This window comes from Saimiri boliviensis, chromosome 4 (genome assembly GCF_048565385.1).
Source record: "Saimiri boliviensis isolate mSaiBol1 chromosome 4, mSaiBol1.pri, whole genome shotgun sequence".
NCBI lineage: Eukaryota > Metazoa > Chordata > Mammalia > Primates > Cebidae > Saimiri > Saimiri boliviensis.
Window position 1 is genome coordinate 87,589,872 of NC_133452.1, and position 19,328 is coordinate 87,609,199.

The following is a 19,328-nucleotide window of genomic DNA, read 5'->3' on the forward strand; positions in this document are numbered from 1 at the left end:
TGGAAAGTGTGGCACATGCCAAGAAAACAAAACCACACACACCGAAACAATCAAATCAGATACCACCACCCGCCTTCCCCACTGTTGCAGAGAACGTGTGGAGGACGGAGCCATCTCCTGCCGGATCAGGGTTTACACCTGAAATAAAAGCTTAGAAGTCTATTGTTGCACAAACTATTGACCCTTGAAGCAGCTTGTGGGGGGCCCAGCAGAGGAATCATAGCTCTGTGCCCATTTTATGGAGGGACAAACTGAAAATGGACGAGATCATGAGGTCAGAGCTGATATAAACGTGAAGAATGCTCCAGGGCCAGCTAAGACTCCTGAGTCCAGGAACCTGCCTCTGGCAGGCTCTGTGGAGCTTCCCACAGTGGCCTTCTATACCACGACTCTCCAGAGATGCATCCCAGACATTTTTAATTCCTTCTAAACACTTCTAGAGCTACCATTCGTGGACGTCCATTGGATCCTCAACTATTTACAACTCTGTGAAATCAAGAGAGACAAGACACTCTCTCCCCCATTCCAGAAGCTGCCAAAAACTAATATGTGAATCCACAATCCCTGACCACTTCCCAGAGAAAATTTTCTAGAAATCTATGGATTTCCAGGACCAGAGCCACCCTTCTCTGCTTCCTGGGGCATTCTCCACACCACATGGGTCCAAAAATTATCTTATGATTGCTTTGTGTAAAATGTTCCAACATCAAGAATTCCCAAGAAGCTACCTGCTTGAGGATGAAGAGGCTCAGTCTTTCAGGGTTGTCCTGCTTCTGCGTCTTCTTCCTTCAGCATCCTCCACAGCCAGGGCCTGCAGGGGTGACCCAAAGAGCACAGTCAGGATATCTGGCTTCAGCATGGGGAACAGTGAGTATCAATCAGGGAGAGGCCAGAGCAGTGACCCAGGATGGAGCCCCGAAGATCCCAGTGGCTGATGGGCCCACCCAGGAGGAGGACCCAGCAAAGGCTGCTGATCAAAATAAAAGCCAAAATCCTTGAAATGGCCATGGTTGGCCAGGCGTGGTGGCTCACATGTGTAATCCCAGCACTTTGGGAGGCTGAGGAGGTGGATCTCAAGCCAGGCCAACATAGTGAAACCCTCTCTGTCTCTACTAAAAATATAAAAAATTAGCTGGGCATGGTGGTGGGTACCTGCAATCCCAGCTACTTGGGAGGCTGAGGCAGGAGAATCGCTTGAACTTGGGAGGTGGAGGTTGCAGTGAGAGGAGATGGCACGACTGCACTCCAGCCTGAAACTCCATCTCAAAAAAAAAAAAAAAAAAGAAAGAAAGAAAGAAATGGACACAGTCCGCAGGACTTGGCTGCGTCTCTTCCCTGATGGACTGAGGCACCTGACCTTTTCTTCTCCTATTCTACCCTTCCTCAATTTCCTCCAGCCACAACGGCTTCTTCAAGCAGGCTCCTGCCTCAGCCCTCCACACTTGCTCTTCCCCATCCCTGGAGCACTCTTCCCCCAGGCAGCTGGCACTTCCTACAGCTTTCTGCTCTCACGTCCTTTGCAGTGAGACCCACGTCCAACCACGGCCCCCTTCCTAGCTGCCTGACCTACTGTGTATTTCTCTTGACAACCCTTATCACTACCTGATATTTATTTATTTTTTTCCATCCCTTTTTCCCCACTTCCCTTAGACTGTAAACTCCCTGAGAGCAGGAACATCATATTATGGTATGCCCGGAGCCTGGCACATCGTAGGTGCTCAAGAAATAGCTGTTGAGAGACTCTGTAGGATGGAATCAAACATAAGAGAAAAGAGAGTTGCAAGAAGGAGGAAGCTGTTCACAGTGTCAACAGCAGCAAATAGCCCAGACAGATAAGAACTCAAGTGTCCGTTGCGTGTGGCAACATGGTGGCTGCAGGTGACCTTAGAGAGGGCAGCCCCTGCAGAAGACGGGAGGCCTCTGCAGCAACCTCACCAGTCCCTGCCCTGGACCAGGCACAAGCCCCCACAGGTGGAGGCCAGACTGCGTGGGCTGTGTCAGCGAGGGCAGATTATATCCACACCTCCATCTGTGAGGAGAGGAGAAAAGAGGTGGTGAGGTGGAGCGGGGTGAAGGCCTGAGGAAATTGCTGCTGCAGGACTGAGGGGTGAGGTCCCAGGGGCTGCAGGAGGCAGGGGGACCCCTGTACAGGGAGAGGGTTCTCTCTGGTCAGGAGGAACGATGTCTCTTTCTCTGTACAAGGAAACCTGGTGGGAATGAGCCCAGTGCAGGTCAGCACACAGGAGGGAATGTGAGTGGGCTTGCCACGGAGTGACACGAACTGTGAATAGAGAAGCCAGGTTGTCTCCTGAGTGGAGAAGGGCAGATAGGAGAGGAGGCTGGGGTGTGTGTCCCACTGTGGGTATCAAATGCGGGGTGGCCCTGAAGCCCAGCACCTCCCGATGCTGGTGCCCTAGGTGGCTCACTCCCTCACCCTAGTCCCCACCCTGACTGGAGGCAGCCACCTGCTGGCCAGCATCCCAGAGGGCCCCGCTCCAGCCAGAGGCCGTGGTTTCATAGAGGTGCAATCTACATGGATGTGGGGTTGTCTGTGACAGCCCTCAGTAGCCAGGGTTTAGGAGGAGAAGCTCTTAAAGCTGAACTCAAACACCCCAAGCAGTTCCATCCCTTTCCGTGAAGGCTTCGTCGTTCTCCCAGGCTCCGAGATTCAGATCCTCATTCTCCACTCCCCTCATACCTCCCGGTCACAGAACGATGCCTCTCACCGCATGAGAAGATGCATTATTCCTCGAGCACCTACAAAGTGCTGGGTGTGCTACAAGTTAACAAGAGTCCTGTGAAGCGTTTTTAGCCTCTATCTATAGACGACAAAACAGGTTGAAAGAGATGAAGTAATGTGATCAAGGTCACACAGGTGGCAAGTGGCAGAGCTGAGATTTGAAACCTTCCGCTTCTGTCTCGTCTTTTCTACATACACTACCGCCACCCTAGTCCAAGTCCTCAACATTTCATTCCTAACCCCTGACATGATAAATGTCTCCTAACTTACCAGCACTGCCCATTCACAGTTCATAAATCCAGACGGACCTTCTTACAGCATTGCATTTACCAATCCCGGCCCGAACTTTGGCTTTGGAGATTCCTCAATACAGGAACCTTCCAAACTCCACAGCCATCCCTTGGGATCCTTCCTAAATGGTGCTTATGTCCTTCTTCGATCCTGTTTCCCATGCGGACCTCTGCTCACCCCATCTCTAATCCCCTGCCCAGTCCATGCACCTCACCCTGGTCCCAACACCCAGCACATTCCTCCCCTGCAGCTCTGCCCTCTGGTCACCCAGCTCCAGCCCTCTGGTCCAGCTCTCTGGATCTGCTGGGTGCTGGGTGTTGGGTCTCTGGGTCTGCAGTCTGCTGGCTGGCACCAAACCAGCTCACTGAACTCTCCTGGCTCTTCTGAACTCACTGCATTTAGCTTCTCTAGGCAAGAGTTCCCTGTGCCCAAGGGGAATGCAAGCCTCTTGAGGGCAGGAATAGGGTTGAAAATGCTTATAGTTGCCCACTGCTCGACACAGTGTCTCAGTTATTTGATCCAGAGAACAATCCTGATGCTCAGGTGATAAGATTCCAGAGGTTTTTCAGAAAATACAGGCGAACCAAGATGGGCAAGTGAAGGGACGCAGGGCCCTCTTGAAGTTAGGAGGCATACCTGTTCTTCCTATAGAGGAGGCACCAGAGTCCAGCACCTTCTAACAGCTACTCTAACAGGGAGGAGGGTGGCTGGATTTGGCTCCTCCCTCCTCTTCCTGCACCTGCATATTCAAGGTCTTGGTGTCCTTCCTTTGCCACCCTTTCACATGCTTTTGCAGACATAGATAGATATACTCTCTTCTTCCTTCTTCAAGGGAGAGCTTGAAATGTAAGGAATCCAGCTGTGTGGAGAAGCCACTGGTGGCTAGCAAAGCAGTCGGGGCTCAGCGCCCAGAAGCAGGAAAAAGAATATTCTATTTCTGAGAAATGAGGAGCTGGACTGATCCACTTCGATCACCAGCTACAGACCACCATCTAACAATTCTGGGATTCCCAGAGCCACAAGAGGATGGGAAACGTGAAAATCAGCAGAGCACTCAAGGGCCATCCAGTTACCCCAGGCAGACGACGGGCAGACCTGGGTAACAAGGGGCTGAGAGAAAACCATGGGTTTCAAGGGAACGCTGTCACCAAGACGCCCCAAAAGAAATCAGGATCTACCCAAACCAGGGGCAACCAAAGGGGAGGCATGCTCCTCAGGACCTAGCTGAAGTCACAGGAGCACTGGAGTCAGGCCTGGGACCAAATCCTGAGCTCATCAGCCAGGTCAGCCTTCACCTCTTGGGAGTTCTGGCTCTGCATGAGTGAGTGGGAGGCCTAAATAAAACAAGTGTATAGAAGCATCACATGTAGCACAGTGCCTGGCCTTACATAAGGGGCCCACTCAGTGCTGCTCCCCTCCCCCTGTCCAGCCTTCAGACCTCACAGCTCTCTCTACCCTTACTAACAGAAACAAGCACAGGGCTACAGAGCATTTCCCAGCAAGAAGGGTTGCAAAGAAGGACGACAGATGTCTGCAAAGGAACAAACAGGCCACCCCACTGCTGGTAAGAGAGAAGCGCCGGACCTCGGTGAATGCCCAGGTTTCAAAACACACAGAGCTCCGAGCCTCTGATCGTACCTAAACAGGAAGTTTGTGACAAACTTAGAAAACACGCATGCACAGTGGCAGGAGGCCAGACACCACTGAGAGAAGATGAAATCCGGCCCTGCAGGGGGCTCTATGTGGAGGAGAAGGAGCCTGCCCAGCCCAAGCTCCCAAGGCACCAAGATCTTCCCGGCTGTTGGGAGGCACTCTTACCCTGGGCTTCTCCTCACCCAAAGCATGGGAGGGATTTGGGCCAAACCGTGTGGAGCTGCTCTGGTTTCCAAAGCCAGGCTCTGCTCACCCTGTCCTGCTCTCTCTCCCGCCCCTACCCACTCAGGCATCTAGGACATCAAGCACTCCCAACAGCTAGCAGGGGCCTGGTGACTGAGGTGTGTGTGTGTGGTAGGGGACCATTTTTCAGCTAGGAGATCTCAGCACAGAAAGGGGAAGTGACATGCAGCGGTCCCGCAGAGCTCCCGTCCTCCATCTGATCTCCCTCCGGCTGCCCGGCCACAGCGTCTGTGTCATCGGGGCCGCCTTCAGCATTCCACCGTGGGGGCCTCAGCGGCCACCTCCTGCCCCTTTGACATCTTGCCTGGCCCTAACATTTTGACTTGCATTGTTCACACCAGCATGGGGCTTGGTAACGTCAGTTCATTTATCTGAAAGTGCAGGCAACTGTGGACACAAACTGTGTCCCCTCAAGCAGAGGACAGACTAGGAATCTCCTTCCCCTCTGTCCACAATCTCCCAAGTGTCCACAATCCACTTCTGCCCATGGATTGCACCCTGCGTCCAGGCAGTATGTTTGATGGCGGAGCTCCAGTAAATACTCGGTAGCTTCATAAACAACATCAATACCTTCCTATTGTGCCTCTCCAACCAGGCTATGTCCTACTTGTCTGTGATTCACCCTCAGCAAGGACGGGTCCCTTCCATCCTTCCTGAGTGGAGGGCCCAGCTGTAAACTCGGTCTCCCGATGGTTGGCTCCTCAGCGCCCCCACACTCAGCACCTCCCTCAGTGGTTTCCTCGCCCCCCCAAGTTAGGTTCCTTTTTAAAAAAAAAATGACTCATTTAGGAAGAGACAAAACCAAGAACTTCAATGGTAAAGATAAAACGGCAAGCACCAAGACTCTAAACACCTCCCACTCCATGTAGAATTTAGATCCGATAAAGCTTCCCCAAACTGGACCTCCTAATTTGGAACTTACGGTATACACAATTCTTCTAGCAAAGACACTTCCAGTAATGTCTTAATGTTTCAGTGTCTTCTTTACAAATAGAGAATGGGCCCAGGACTCCAGGCAGTAGTTTTTTCAAAATGAGGGAATGAGAAATTAAAGATTAAAGTCTATGCTTTCGACTTCTGGGTCAAACAAGTAATTATTTGATGTTTTACTACATTTATGATTCTAATTTATTGATTGCGGGACACAGTCATTATATCACGGGCCTAATGAGAATTATGGGGAGTTTTTCATTAAAAAATGACTTCTTGGTATGCAAAAAGTTTATGATGTTTGTGCACAGTATCTGAAAGGAATGAAATTATATGCTACAATTCAGAGAATTGTAATACTTTAGGTCTAAAATGAGCAATTAAGATGACCCAAATCCAAGGGTTCCCAATGTTAGCTGCATTTCTGAAAAAATTCTCAGGCTCCCAAGATTCTGACAGCTTCGGCCTGGAGTAGAGTCCTGGCATCAACTGGGTTCTTTTATAAGTTTCATAGTGATTTTAAGGTGCCTATAGGGCTGAGACCCACTTATCTGCAGATAAAAAGGCTGGCATCTAAAAAAATCTGGCCGGGCGCAGTGGCTCATGCCTGTAATCCCAGCACTTTGGGAGGCCAAGGTGGATGGATCACAAGGTCAGGAGATCGAGACCATCCTGGCCAACATGGTGAAACCCTGTCTCTATTCAAAATACAAAAATTAGCTGGGCCTGGTGTTGCACGTCTGTAGTCCCAGCTACTCGGGAGGCTGAGGCAGGAAAATTGCTTGAACCCGGGAGGCAGAGGTTGCAGTGAGCCGAGATCGTGCCACTGCTCTCCAGCCTGGCGACAGAGCAAGACTCCATCTCAACAACAACAACAAATCTGAGGAGGCTGGGTGCAGTGGCTCACACCTGTAATTCCAGCACTTTGGGAGGCCGAGGCAGGTGGATCACTTGAGGTCAAGAGATCCAGACCAGCCTGGGCAACATGGTGAAACCCTGTCTCTACTAAAAATACAAAAGTTAACTCTTCCCACCATGTACCCCAAAACCTAAAATGCAATTAAAAAAAAAAAAATATATATATATATATATATACACACACAAAAGTTAGCTGGCACGGTGGCAGGTGCCACCCAGCTACTTGGGAGGCTGAAGCAGATAATCGCTTGAACCTGCAAGGTAGAGGTTATAGTGAGCTGAGATCAAGCCACTGCACTCCAGCCTGGGCAACAGAGCGAGACTCCAAATCAAAAAAATCTAACCAAACAAAAACAAACCGAGAAGCAGAGCAAAACTGCACAGTCAATCAGGGCCAAAACCAGAACTGAATTGAAAATCTACATCCCCCCACCAATCCAGTCCGGTTCTACAGTTTTTCCCAGGGTTTTGGTATTCACAGATTTGCTAAAACTTTTTTTTTTTTTTTTATAAACAAACAAACAAAAAAGGGGACTAACTAGGGCCGCCAACTTTTGTTTTGTCAAGCAAGGGTGTTTTATAAATATCTACCAGTTATTATACTATCACCACTTCCTGAGGTGTTTCTTGTCCATCTGCATACCTGCTGCGCCCTCTGGCCCAATCCTCACCCAGGAGGTAAAATTTCACAATATCTGGTCCCTGCCCACTGTTGCGTTCACCTTCACTCACCCTGCTCCTTATGACAAAGCCAATCAAAACGAAGGCCTAAAAAATTCTCCATCTCCTCCTTCACTAACTCCAGTTTCTGAAAGCCTCTTCTCTAACCACAAATTACTTCCCAGTCCCTCTAAACCTACTCTTCACCTTCCTCCTGACCTCCACACGACAACATCTGTACAAGCCATACTACCACTTTTGCTGTTCCACACACATTATCCCTTCTAAATGTCTCCCCAATCAATGATATGCCAGCAGCTATTAAAAGAGGCTGTCACTGAGGAGCAGAATTGGGGGTAAATAATGGAGGCAGGGGGAGGGGGGAGTCATCTTTATACTCCATTTGAATTTGAAGCATGAATGTATTCTTTTCAATGGACACATACACACAGCAGGTAACAAAATGCATCTTTGATTTGCTTCTGTATTTATAAAAACACAGAAAATTGTCTGGGAAGTATATATGCCCAGGTTCTAAATGTAAATATCTGAGTGGTGGGATTACGGGTGACATTACTTTCAGTTTCCTTTCCTCTTTGTTATCTTTATTATGTTTTATTTACATAATCAAAAAATAGTAATACTTCAAAACCTGAACCAGAGCTGGGCGTGGTGGCACACCCCTATAGTCCCAACTACTTGCGAGGCTGAGGCAAGAGAATCACTTGAGTTCGAGTCCAGCCTGGGCAACATAGCAAGATCTCATCTCTTAAAACAAGACAAAAACTATGAACAAAGGCATTAGCAGATGTCTGAAACCTACATAGTATTGAAAAGCAAAGGCACCAGAGCAGGTCACAGACTGGCATAGAGAATTATCTCTTTTCTGTAAAACGAAGGGTCTTCCCCAGCCAGATCCTCCTAGCTTCTACGCCCAGCCTGGGCCCTGAGTCTACCATTGCCGTTCACCTCAGGCCACCCTGTGGCCCTGCCGGCCCCCAAAAAGGGATGCAGAAGAGATGACCTCGAATATGTGTAAAACCCCTTCCAGAGCCTCTCTGGCCTCAGGTTACCCCCCACTACCCCTCCCTGCTCCCTGAGGAGGGCCAATTATCCTCTCCTGAGTGTCTCCTCTGCGCTCTGGTTTTCTCTGTTTTCCTCTGTGTTTTTGCCAGGCTATGCTCCCCAAGCCTTTTTGAGTCTCTGCAAAGGGAGCAGCCACATACAATCCAAGTAACCCTCAAGTTCACAACCCGTACATCAGGAGCCCAGAAACTCTTTAGATGGAATGTAAACCATGGGATTCTGCACAGTTCCCACGGCTCCCTAATGTTTTACAGGCAAAGAAGAAGGGTGGCAGAGTGCTCTAGGCACCAAGAACAGAAATGAGAGTTCAAAAGCCTGCAGGTCAGAGAGTATATGGTATGCTCAGGCAAGATAAAGGCATTCAGGATAACTGGAGTGGCTCTGAGCATGCCCAAGGTCTAGCAGAGAGAAAACTCCAAGGAAACTTACCAAAATTCACAAGGGCCAGCAAAGAAGGGCCCAAGCAAAGAGCTCTCAACCTTTCATCTGCTGTGCCTCCTTCCAAATGCTTCCTCACTTGATCTACTCTTCCAGTGTCTAAGAGGATCTAGGCCAACAGGAGTGGGTGGCAAAATAGGAATAGAGAAAAAAGAAATGAGATTAAGCAACCCCACACAGGAGGCAGGCTAGGGTCCTCCCAGTGCAGTGGTTCCTGAGGTGGGGAGACCTGACGTTCAACCCCCTCCTCGGTATCAGCTCCAAAGGCAAAGGACATTTGCAATGTATCCAAACTTCTGGAGCTCTCGAAGTAGCTTTTTAAAGAACTTTGAGACTTCAAGAGTGCCAAAACACAGGTTGGCCATGCTCAATTAGATGCATCTGTGACCCGTGTAAGGCCTTTTGGGGAGCCCTACGGAGCTGGATAGCATGCAGCCCCTGTCCTATTAGAAGGAAGCTGTTGGAAATTCTGTTTCCTTAAATGTCCCCTCCATTGTGCAAGCTCATCTGTTTAGGGGAAAATCCTGCCCTGTAGAGAGTGCTGTTCTGTTTAAGTAGTGGGTATGTGCCTGTCCTCCCCCCAACCTCAAAACATCAACTAAGGCCAGGTGCAGTGGCTCACACCTGTAATCCCAGCACTTTGGGAAGCTGAGGTAGGCGAATCACTTGAGGTCAGGAGTTCAAGACCAGCTTGGCCAACACAGTGAAACCCCGTCTCTACTAAAAATACAAAAATCAGCTGGGCATGGTGCAGGTGCCTAATCTCAGCTACTCGGGAGGCTGAGGCAGGAGAATTGCTTGTATCCAGCAATCAGAGGTTGCAGTGAACCGAGATCACACCTCTGCACTACAGCCTGGGCAACAGAGCAAGACTCAGTCTCAGAAAAAAAACCCAAAAAAACCCTCAACTAGACTGTAAGCTTCTGCTAGAATCAGCTCTAGCTTCTGCGTCTTCACTTTTCTTTAAGAAAGTCCTCCCTGTTGGCTTTCACTGAGCTCTTACTAACCAAGTAGAAAGCCAGTTTTCAAATCCATCAGCTCCTACATGACACTTCTGTCCAGCAGCTATGGCCCTCACTGGGCTGCGGTGACAGTTCTGTGATGGAGTTCCTTCAGGCCTCAGAGTGGCAATGACTTCCCCCCCATAGGGATATCCCCCTGTTACCATCTAGAGTACAGTTCCTGGGTGCCATATCCTCCCAGTCAGTTCCTTTCCGCCTGACAAATTTACTTTTTTGAAGTCTCTTCAGCTGGGTGTGGTGGCTTACACCTGTAATCCCAGCACTTTGGGAGGCTGAGGTGTATGGATCACCTGAGGTTGGGAGTTTGAGATCAGCCTGACCAACATGGTGAAACACTTTCTCTACTAAAAAATACAAAATTAACCGAGTGTGGTGGTGCACACCTGTAATCCCAGCTACTCAAGAGGCTGAGGCAGGAGATCTGCTTGAACACAGGAGGTGGAGGTTGTGGTGAGCCGAGATTGCACCACTGCACTCCAGCCTGGACAACAAGAGCAAAACTCAGTCTCACAAAAGAAAAAAAAAAAAAAAAAAAAAAAAAAAAACAAAAAAAACGTACCTTCAACGAAACCTTTTGAATGCACAAAGAGTTAGAAGAAAACTCAGGACCTAGGATTTTCACTTAAGAAAGCTGGATTCTCATTGGAGACTTTGGAGATGTGCACACTCAAAACAGCTGGATGACATCCCAAGGGATGGCAGAGAGTCACCTGCCACTGATGCCTAACAGAGATAGAGTGGGCTGAGAGGGTCTCATGGAGGAGGTGAGATTCTCAGTTGGGTCTCAAAAAATGGGTTCAACTGGTCTCCCACTGGAGAGGAAGTAGGAAGACCATCCTAAGCAGTGGGCCAGCACACACATAGCACTGACCACTATGGAGAAATGAGACCCTGAGGTAGGCAGAGGGTAAAAGTGTGTGTCCCGGAATCAGATGGAATGGGTCTGAGCTCAACTCTGTCTCTAGCTAGCTGAGCGACCGGGCAGCTTGCTAACCTCTCTCAGCCCGGCATTCTTCCTCAGTAACAGGATGAAGACAAGAATAATCAGGGTGCCCATGCTAAGGTGTGGTAAAGATTTAATGAGAGGATGCACATAAAATTCCATCAATAAACATTATTTGTTGTTCCTGCAACATTCAAAATACCAGTGGCCATCCTGCTGGTGCGGCTGGGGCAGTTTCTTCTTTCTGAGAGCCACAGTGCTGTGAAGAAGGGAGGGCTAGCAGGCTGGGCACATCCTGAATCACCTAAGAAGGGAAAGAGGCCAGGCATGGTGGCTCATGCCTGTAATCCCAGCATTTTGGGAGGTCAAGGTAGGTGGATCACCTGAGGTTGGGAGTTCGAGACCAGCTTCCCAGCTACTTGGGATACTGAGGCAAGAGAATCACTGGAACCCAGGAGGCAGAGGTTGTGGTGGGCTGAGATCGTGCCATTGCACTCCAGCCTGGGCAAAAGAGCAAAACTCCATCTCAAAAAAAAAAAAAAAAAAGAGAGAGAGAGAAGAGGAAGAGCCTGCTGAGTCTTAAAATGCCCGGGCAGCCAGGAGCGGGTATACCCAGCTTGCCCCCACGCTCTGTTCTCTGCCCTTCCTGGACCACTGGCTACATCAGCTGGGCTCCTTTGGCTTCCAGCTGGATTTAGTTAAAGTGAGAACATTCATTCTCCCTTCCTCCTCCTCACCACAGTTTGGCAGTGGTTGTGTCTCGTCATCATCACAGATGTTGTTGAGGCCCCTTCTCCCCATCCTGGGGCGCCTTCCTTCTGGCCTAGGGGAGGTAAGAGCTTCCCACTGTTGCCAGCTCCAGCGAGCCTCACCAGCCTGGGATGGTTTCCCTCACCGTGCCCACACATCTGTAAATAGTCCTCTCCAGTTAAACCCTCTGTGTGCACCAGTCATTTCCTGCCAGGGCTCTGACTAACAGAGCAAAATCTCTATCCACCTACCAGATAGATGGGGCTGAGAGGACAGTCCTGTCCTACCCTCACCCCCTGCAGCTTCTCAGAGGCAGAATGTGAAGTGTTGAAGCCAGGTATGTGGCTCACACCTGTAATCCCAGCACTTTGGGAGGCTGAGATGCCTGACTTAAGGAGTTCGAGACCACTCTGGGCAACATGGTGAAACCCTGTCTCTATTAAAAAACACACAAAAAATTAGCCAGGTATGGTGACATGCAGCTGTGGTCCCAGCTATTCAGGAGGCTGAAGCACGAGACTTGCTTGAACTTGGGAGCTGGAGGTTGCAGGGAGCCAAGATTGCACCGCTCTAGCCTAGGTGACAGCAAGATTCTGTCTCAAAAAAAAAAAAAAAAAAAAAAAAAAGATGTAAGCACCAATGTGTTTTGCCCAAAAGCAATCATATGGGAACTTAACACCCCTGGGAAGCTGGAAGAAACCCAGAAAGATCAGGGAAAGCGACCATGCAGCTCAGGCAGGTCCTTCTGTGCTTCTCCAAGACCATGACACATGGGGCGCCAACCAAGTCACAGGCTCTAGATGGGTGCCTGGCACATGGTAGGCACTTCATAAACACCTGTTCATGAAGGTGACTTCTGGCTGAAGATACAAGCTCAAAACCCAAAAGGATCCTGCAAAACAAGATACTCCATGAAAGCCACCACTCCATGGAGCAGCTCCGGAGCTGCCCTGGCTCATCCCATGCACATGAAGCTCGAGGAGCCTCTTCTTTATCCACGCAAATGCTATTTCCTCCTCTCTTAGCAAGAAGTGCCCGAGGCCGACAGCTGCCTTGCCACCTCTCTTGCTGATTTTGCTGCTCCCCACACCCTCGCAGGGCCAAACACAGCCTTGGTTTTGTGCAGTCCAAAAGCATTTATTAAGTGCCTACTGTGTCCAAGTACCACGCCAGGCACTGAAGTTCCAAAGGTGATCAAGACAAAAGTCTCAGGGTCCAGGGACCACAAAGAACATGAAGGAGAAAAGCTGCACACTGACCAAAGGGGATTCTCAAAGATGGATGGAGAAGCCTGAGCTAAACTGGTCTTGAAGACTGGGGGCACGGGAGGTGTAAAGAAGGAAGCAGGAGGCTGCCATGCCCCTGGGCCAGGAGGAGAAGAAGTGAACTTTGCAGGGTCCAGAGCAGACAAGAACCAGGCAGGGGCTTGTCTCAAATGGGGCCCCCCTTGATTCAAGAAGCAAGCACATTGAACAGACAAGAAATGAAACCTCATTAGAAGCTGTCTCCTCTTGGCAGCCTCAAAAGTCAAAATGTCCCCCTGCTTTGGGAAATGTGAAGGCAGTGTGGCTGAATCGGGGGAAACTTTCTCGGCCTGCCATTCACCACCAGGCTCCCGTAGTCCTGGGGTCAGCCTGATCAGTGTGGAAAGAGGGCTTGGCCACCCCCAGTTCCAGGGCACTGAGCACTCCAACCCCAAATGAAATAAAAACCTTTCACACATGCTTGCTCTTACTTGGAATTCTAAAATTAAACGTTCATTCCTCTCACCTAAAAGGTTTCTCCTTTTGTAAGCTAGTATGCAAATACCTTGGGAGAGGCTAAGTCTTAGCAATCACATATCCGCTGAGCATGAATGCTTCCACAGGATCTTTTCTGGAAAACAGGCTTTGCGTTAGGGATGTCTGAGGGATGATCTGTGGCTGGGGTTGGGGAGAGACAGGAGTAAGAGGGAGATATGCATGGAAGGCAGAAGGCCGCTCCTGTGCTGAATCAGCACCCAGAGGGCAGAAGGGAGAAGGTTAAAGATTGAGCCTTCAAGACTTTTCATCTAGCTAATTATTATTTTTATTTTGTTAGAGTCTTGCTCTGTCACCCAGGCTGGAGTGCAATGTCACGATCTCGGCTCACTGCAACCTTCACCTCCCAGGCTCAAGCGATTCTCCTGCCTCAGCCTCCAGAGTAGCTGGGACTACAGGCGTGTGCCACCACGCCCAGCTAATTTTTGTATTTTTAGTAGAGACAGGGTTTCACCATGTTGGCCAGGATGGTCTCTATCTCTTGACCTCGTGATCCACCTGCCTCGGCCTCCCAAAGTGCTGGGATTATAGGCATGAGCCACCGCGCCTGGCTTCGTGTAGCTAATTCTTTTAAAAATAAAAATTGGCCAGGCGCGGTGGTTCACGCCTGTAATCCCAGCACTTTTGGAGGCTGAGGTGAGTGGATCTCCTGAGGTTGGAAGTTCGAGACCAGCCTGACCAACATGGAGAAACTCCGCCTCTACTAAAAATACAAAATTAGCCGGGCATAGTGGCATGCACCTGTAGTCCCAGCTACTCGGGAGGCTGAGGTGGGAGAATTGCTTGAACCCAGGAGACGGAGGTTGTAGTGAGCCGAGATCATGCCAGTGCACTCCAGCCTGGGCAACAAAAACGAAACTCCGTCTCAATAAATAAATACATACATACATGCATACACTTTTTTTTTTTGAGATGGAGTTTCACTCTTGTTGCCCAGGCTGGAGTGTGGTGGTGTGATCTGAGCTCATCGCAACCTCTGCCTCCTGGGTTCAAGTGATTCTCCTGCCTCAGCCTTCTGAGTAGCTGGGATTACAGGCATGAGCCACCAATGCCCAGCTGATTTTTTGTATTAGTAGAGATGGGGTTTCACCATGTTGGTGAGGTTGGTCTTGCACTCCCAACCTCAGGTGATCCACCCACCTTGGCCTCCCAAAGTGCTGGGATTACAGGTGTGAGCTGTAATTACTGTTCCCAGCCTAAAAATAAAAATTTAATTAGCATACCATAAAATTCACTCTTTTTTTAAAGTACACAATTCACTGATATTTAGCATAGTCACAAGGTGGTACAACTATCACTATGACTACCTAGTTTCAGGACATTTTCATCATCCCAAAGAAACTCCATACCCATTCGCAGTCACTCTCTTTTCCTCTCTTCTCCTGACAATCACTTTCTATCTCTATGGATTCGCCCATTCTGGACATTTCATGTAAATGGAATCATATAATAGGTGGTCTTTTGTGCTTGGCTTCTTTCACTCAGCATGTCTTCAAGGTTCATCTATGTTGTGGCATGTATCAGTACTCCAACCTTTTCAGTGGATGAATAATATTCCATTGTACGGATATACCACATTTTATTTATCCATGAGAATACTTTTTAAAGGACAGAACAAATGATGCTCTCAGCATCCCTGGGGCTGCCTGGGCAGTATGAAAATTTATAAATCATCCTTCTCTGTCCCTTCTACCAGTACTCATGGGCACTGTGCAAACCCTCCCTACCTAGTCGTACGGATTCTCCAAACACACAGAGGCTCAGGACAGCAGCCCTGAATCACACAGGCCATGACAGGACTAAATCAAACTCCTTCTGAGGGAATGTTCAGTGCTACAGACATCTCCATGGTTGGTCCTGGTAACCTAAGATGGAAGTGGCAAGGGTGGCAGTGGCTTTACGGACATGCAACCTGTGCAGACTCACGGGACCCCACACTTGCTGAACGTGCTGCTGTTCCAACTAGAAAGTCTTAATGATCTGTAAACAAGAGGCCTCACATTTTCTTTCGCACTGGGTCCAGTAAATTATGTAATTAGTTCTGGGTAAGAGGCAAGGGTTTGGGGCAAGAGGCAGAATTTGATGATCTTCCCAAAGCTAGTGGGACCGTTAGTGCTGCATTATAACAGCTCATTGGCCAGGTAGAGGGGCAGGCAAGGGGTTGAGGGAAGGTAGAGTTAAGTGGGTGAGGGGTACCAGCTTCCAAAGAAAGCCCAGGACATTTTCCTACCCTGAGGGCTGAGCACTTGGCTGATAAGGCCCCCCCGAAACAGCCATACTAGCTGAAAGCAAACTAGATAAGTCAAGGAGATACAGGCTGAGACTGTAAAGCAGAGGGAACTCAAACTGAAACTTGTTTGATCTTGTGATCACTTATAAGTGAAGACCAAAAAGAAAAAAGGAAAAAAAAAAAAAAACCCCACATTTACTAAAGTAACTGGCACTGAGAAAACTTTTTAAACATTTACCTTTTTTTAACTGTCACCTTTATTTTCAGCTTATCAAGGAAGTCATGGTTTCATCAAAAACCTGATATTCAATCCAAAGAGAGCAGAGTTTAAAATGCAGAGGTCTACACAGATGTCAGTACTGGAAGGGACCTTGGTAACAACCTAGATCACTGGCCCTTGTCCATCTGAGGAAAAGACCCCCCCCCCGCCCCCCGCCAAAGCCCGTCTGCACAAATCCCTAGGAGAGTCGATGCCCAGGCCTAGTCCAATTCTCATTTTATACATGAGGAAGCTGAGGCTGAGAGAGGAAGTAACTGTCCAAGGCTACCCACAAAAAAGGGGCAGGACCCAAAGCTGGGAGCTTTCAGCTTCCCCTCCCAGCCTCCCAATTTTATGCACATAATTATATATTACAGGCTGGGCCAGTAGCTCATACCTCTAATCTCAGCACTTTGGGAGGCTCAAGCAGACAGATTGCTTGAGTCCAGGAGTTCGAGACTAGCCTGGACAACATAGTGAAACACCATCTCCACGAAAAATTTAAAAAAATTAGCCAGGCATGGTGGCACACAAGTGTAGTCCCAGCTACTCGAGAGGCTGAGGTGGGAGGATCAATTGAGCCCAGCAGGTAGAGTCTGCAGCAAGCCGTGACGGCACTACTGCACTCCAGCCTGGGTGACAGAGTGAGGGCCTGCCTCAAAAAAAAAAAAAAAAAAAAAAATTGTTTTTTAAATATATTGCGTGTATACCCTCCTCTCCCAGTCTTGCCCTGGATCCTCAGCTCATCTTCTAATACATGCCTTTTCCCTGCCAGAAAAGGGAGTCCAGGCATGGTAGGTACAAGGACCGTGCGGGATGAATAGAGCTCGGGGCCGACAGAAAATGCTGCCAGCCCACCATGCCAAAGAGATGGATCCAGATGGCCACTGGAGAACAATGGAGTTTCCACCACCCCAGGCCATTGTGTCCTTTTCCTATAGGGGAGATTAACCAAATCAAACCATCCTTAACACCAAGGAGATTAACCAAATCAAACCATCCTTAACACCAAGGAGATTAACCAAATCAAACCATCCTTAACACCAAGTGCCTGGAGGCCTTTCATTTCCGTTTGTGTTTATCTTTCCTCCCTCCCTCCCTCGCACTTTTGCTCCCTTCCTTCTTTTAACAGATAGATACTAGGCATTTACTATGTGTCAGGCATGTTTTATTTATTTATTTGACAGTGTTTCACTCTGTCACCCAGGCTGGAGTGCAGTGGTGCAATCACAACTCATTGCAGCCTTGACTTTCCAGGCATCAGCGATCCTCCCACCTCTGCCTCCCAAGTAGCTGGGACCACAGGCGTACACCAGCACACCTGGATAATTTTTTGGATTTTTGGTAGAGACAGAGTTTCCCCAGGCCCAGGCTGGTCTCAAAATCCTGAGCCCAAGCAATACACCTGCTTTGGCCTCCCAAAGGGCTGAGATGACACGGAATTACAGGTGTGAACCACCACGCCCAGCCTCTGCCAGCCATGTTCTAGGTGCTGGGGACAGAGCAGTCACCAAAACAGAACAAGTTTTCGTGTTTACATTCCACAGAGAGGAAACAAAGAAAGAGTTAAATTAATATCTATATGCCAAGCCAGACAGTGATAAAGGCTCTAGAGAAAAGGAATGCAGGATGAGAGGGAGAGTGAATGGTGAGGAAGGAAGGCATTTTATCTAGAACGGTCAGGGTAGGGATCTCGGGAGGAAGAGCGGGCTTCAGTTATGCAGATACCTGGGGAAGGCGAAGGATCAGCAAGTGCAAAGGCCCTGAGGTGGGAATCTCAGGACAATCAAGAGCGCAGTGTGGTATGAGTACGGAGGAGGGGGCAGGTTAGCAATTCGGGGTGAGCAGGGGCGGTGAGAGCCAGGGCAGGCCGGCCCTGAGGCCACAGAGAGGCCATTGGCCTTTTCTCTGGGGTTCTCAGAGCACGCAGGGCTCTGAGCTGGGGAATAACTGACCTGACCAAGCCTTAACAGGATTTCCCCGACCACTGCAATTACCAGGAAGCCAGTTTTGGGCACACCAATGAGGGGACTAGCCTTGGGAGCCAGGCTGAAGCCCACACAGCCTCTCCGCAGTGTGTGTCGCTGAGAAAAACCCTTCCCTTCTCTGGGCCTCCACATTCTCCTCTGTGACATGGCAAGGTCAGGGCAGATGATCCTTTATGTCTTCTATCTGACCCTAAAAAGTCTGATTTTCTGACCCTAAGACTGATTGCCCAGAGTCTAAAAGTCTCACCCTCTGACTTGGGCATAAGTGAGGAGCAGCAGCCCTCAACAATTCCCCACGGCCTGCCCCAACTTAGGCCAATTTCTCACTCCCCAAAGGGCATGGCTCTCTAGGGAAAAAGGCCCAACCCAGGAAACAGCCACGTCAGCAATGTCCTGTAAAGATTATGAAGGGCAACCGCCAAAGATAGCACACCCTCTGCACAGGCTCCAGGGTGGGGCTGGGCCCACAGAGGGGCCACGGCAGCAGGCACCGCTAAACCCCTTCTGCCCAGGCTGCCCACTCTCCTGCCTCCTCCACCGCTGTCCTGGGAGAAAGAAAGTTAGGGGTTTAAGAGTGGAAACATCAATTTCCTTGAGGACGCTCTTTGTATCACACATCATCAAACTGAGTCAGAAAGCAAGACTCAAGTCTCTTTCATCAGGCTGGAGGAGCAGGGTTTGTCTGCCCCCAGTCAGACTGGGAGCTCCTGGGTAACATGAATTGTTTCACCATTAGACTGAATTCATCCTGCACCTTCTCCTATGCCTTCCCCTCAGACTGGGGCTCCCTGAGGACAGAGGCTGTGTCTCCCTAACAGATCGGGAGTCCCTGATGACAGGGGCTGTGCTGCCCCCATTGGACTAGAAGCTCCCCGGAGAGAGGGTTTCTCTGCCTCTTTCCCCCATCACCTCACTGCATCCCATAAGGTATCTCTGTATTTAGCAGTTTCTTAAAACAAGGCTCTGGTTGAACCACAGGGAGGAAACAAAGAAAGAGTTAAATAAACATCTATACACCATGCCAGACGGTGATAAAGGCTCTAGAGAACCAGGTTGAACCAGCGCTTCGTTTTAAGAAATCGCTAAATATGGGGATTGGACCACCTGCCCAGGCATAAGACCCTGTGATCCCTAGTCATTAACCTATTTGAATATGAAGCTCCATGCTGAATGAAAAGAAATTAAAAGTCAGCTTCTCCTAATGACTTCCTAGTAAGACTGTTTATAGGGTCTGACCAAAGGCTGTCCTCGTTTTATAAATAGCCCCTTCTGGTGACTGTGGTAAGGCCGGGCTGAAACGCACCTTGGGGACTGAGAGCAGGGAGCCCACCAGCCCAGCCCTGATTGAAGCTGGGTTCTACGCAGGAGGGCAGCCCAT

The 19,328-nt window shown here is 49.3% G+C and overlaps 1 protein-coding gene across 10 annotated transcripts in view; it reads right to left on the minus strand.

The window, feature by feature from the left end:
* Positions 1 to 19,328, minus strand: part of TRERF1 (transcriptional regulating factor 1) — a 235,432-nt gene that overhangs the window by 143,498 nt on the left and 72,606 nt on the right. For all 10 annotated transcript variants that reach the window (XM_039467377.2, XM_074397803.1, XM_074397807.1 and 7 more), the window contains exon 3: positions 729 to 811. The gene's annotated coding sequence lies outside the window, so the exon portion shown is untranslated. The remainder of the gene's footprint in view (positions 1 to 728; positions 812 to 19,328) is intronic.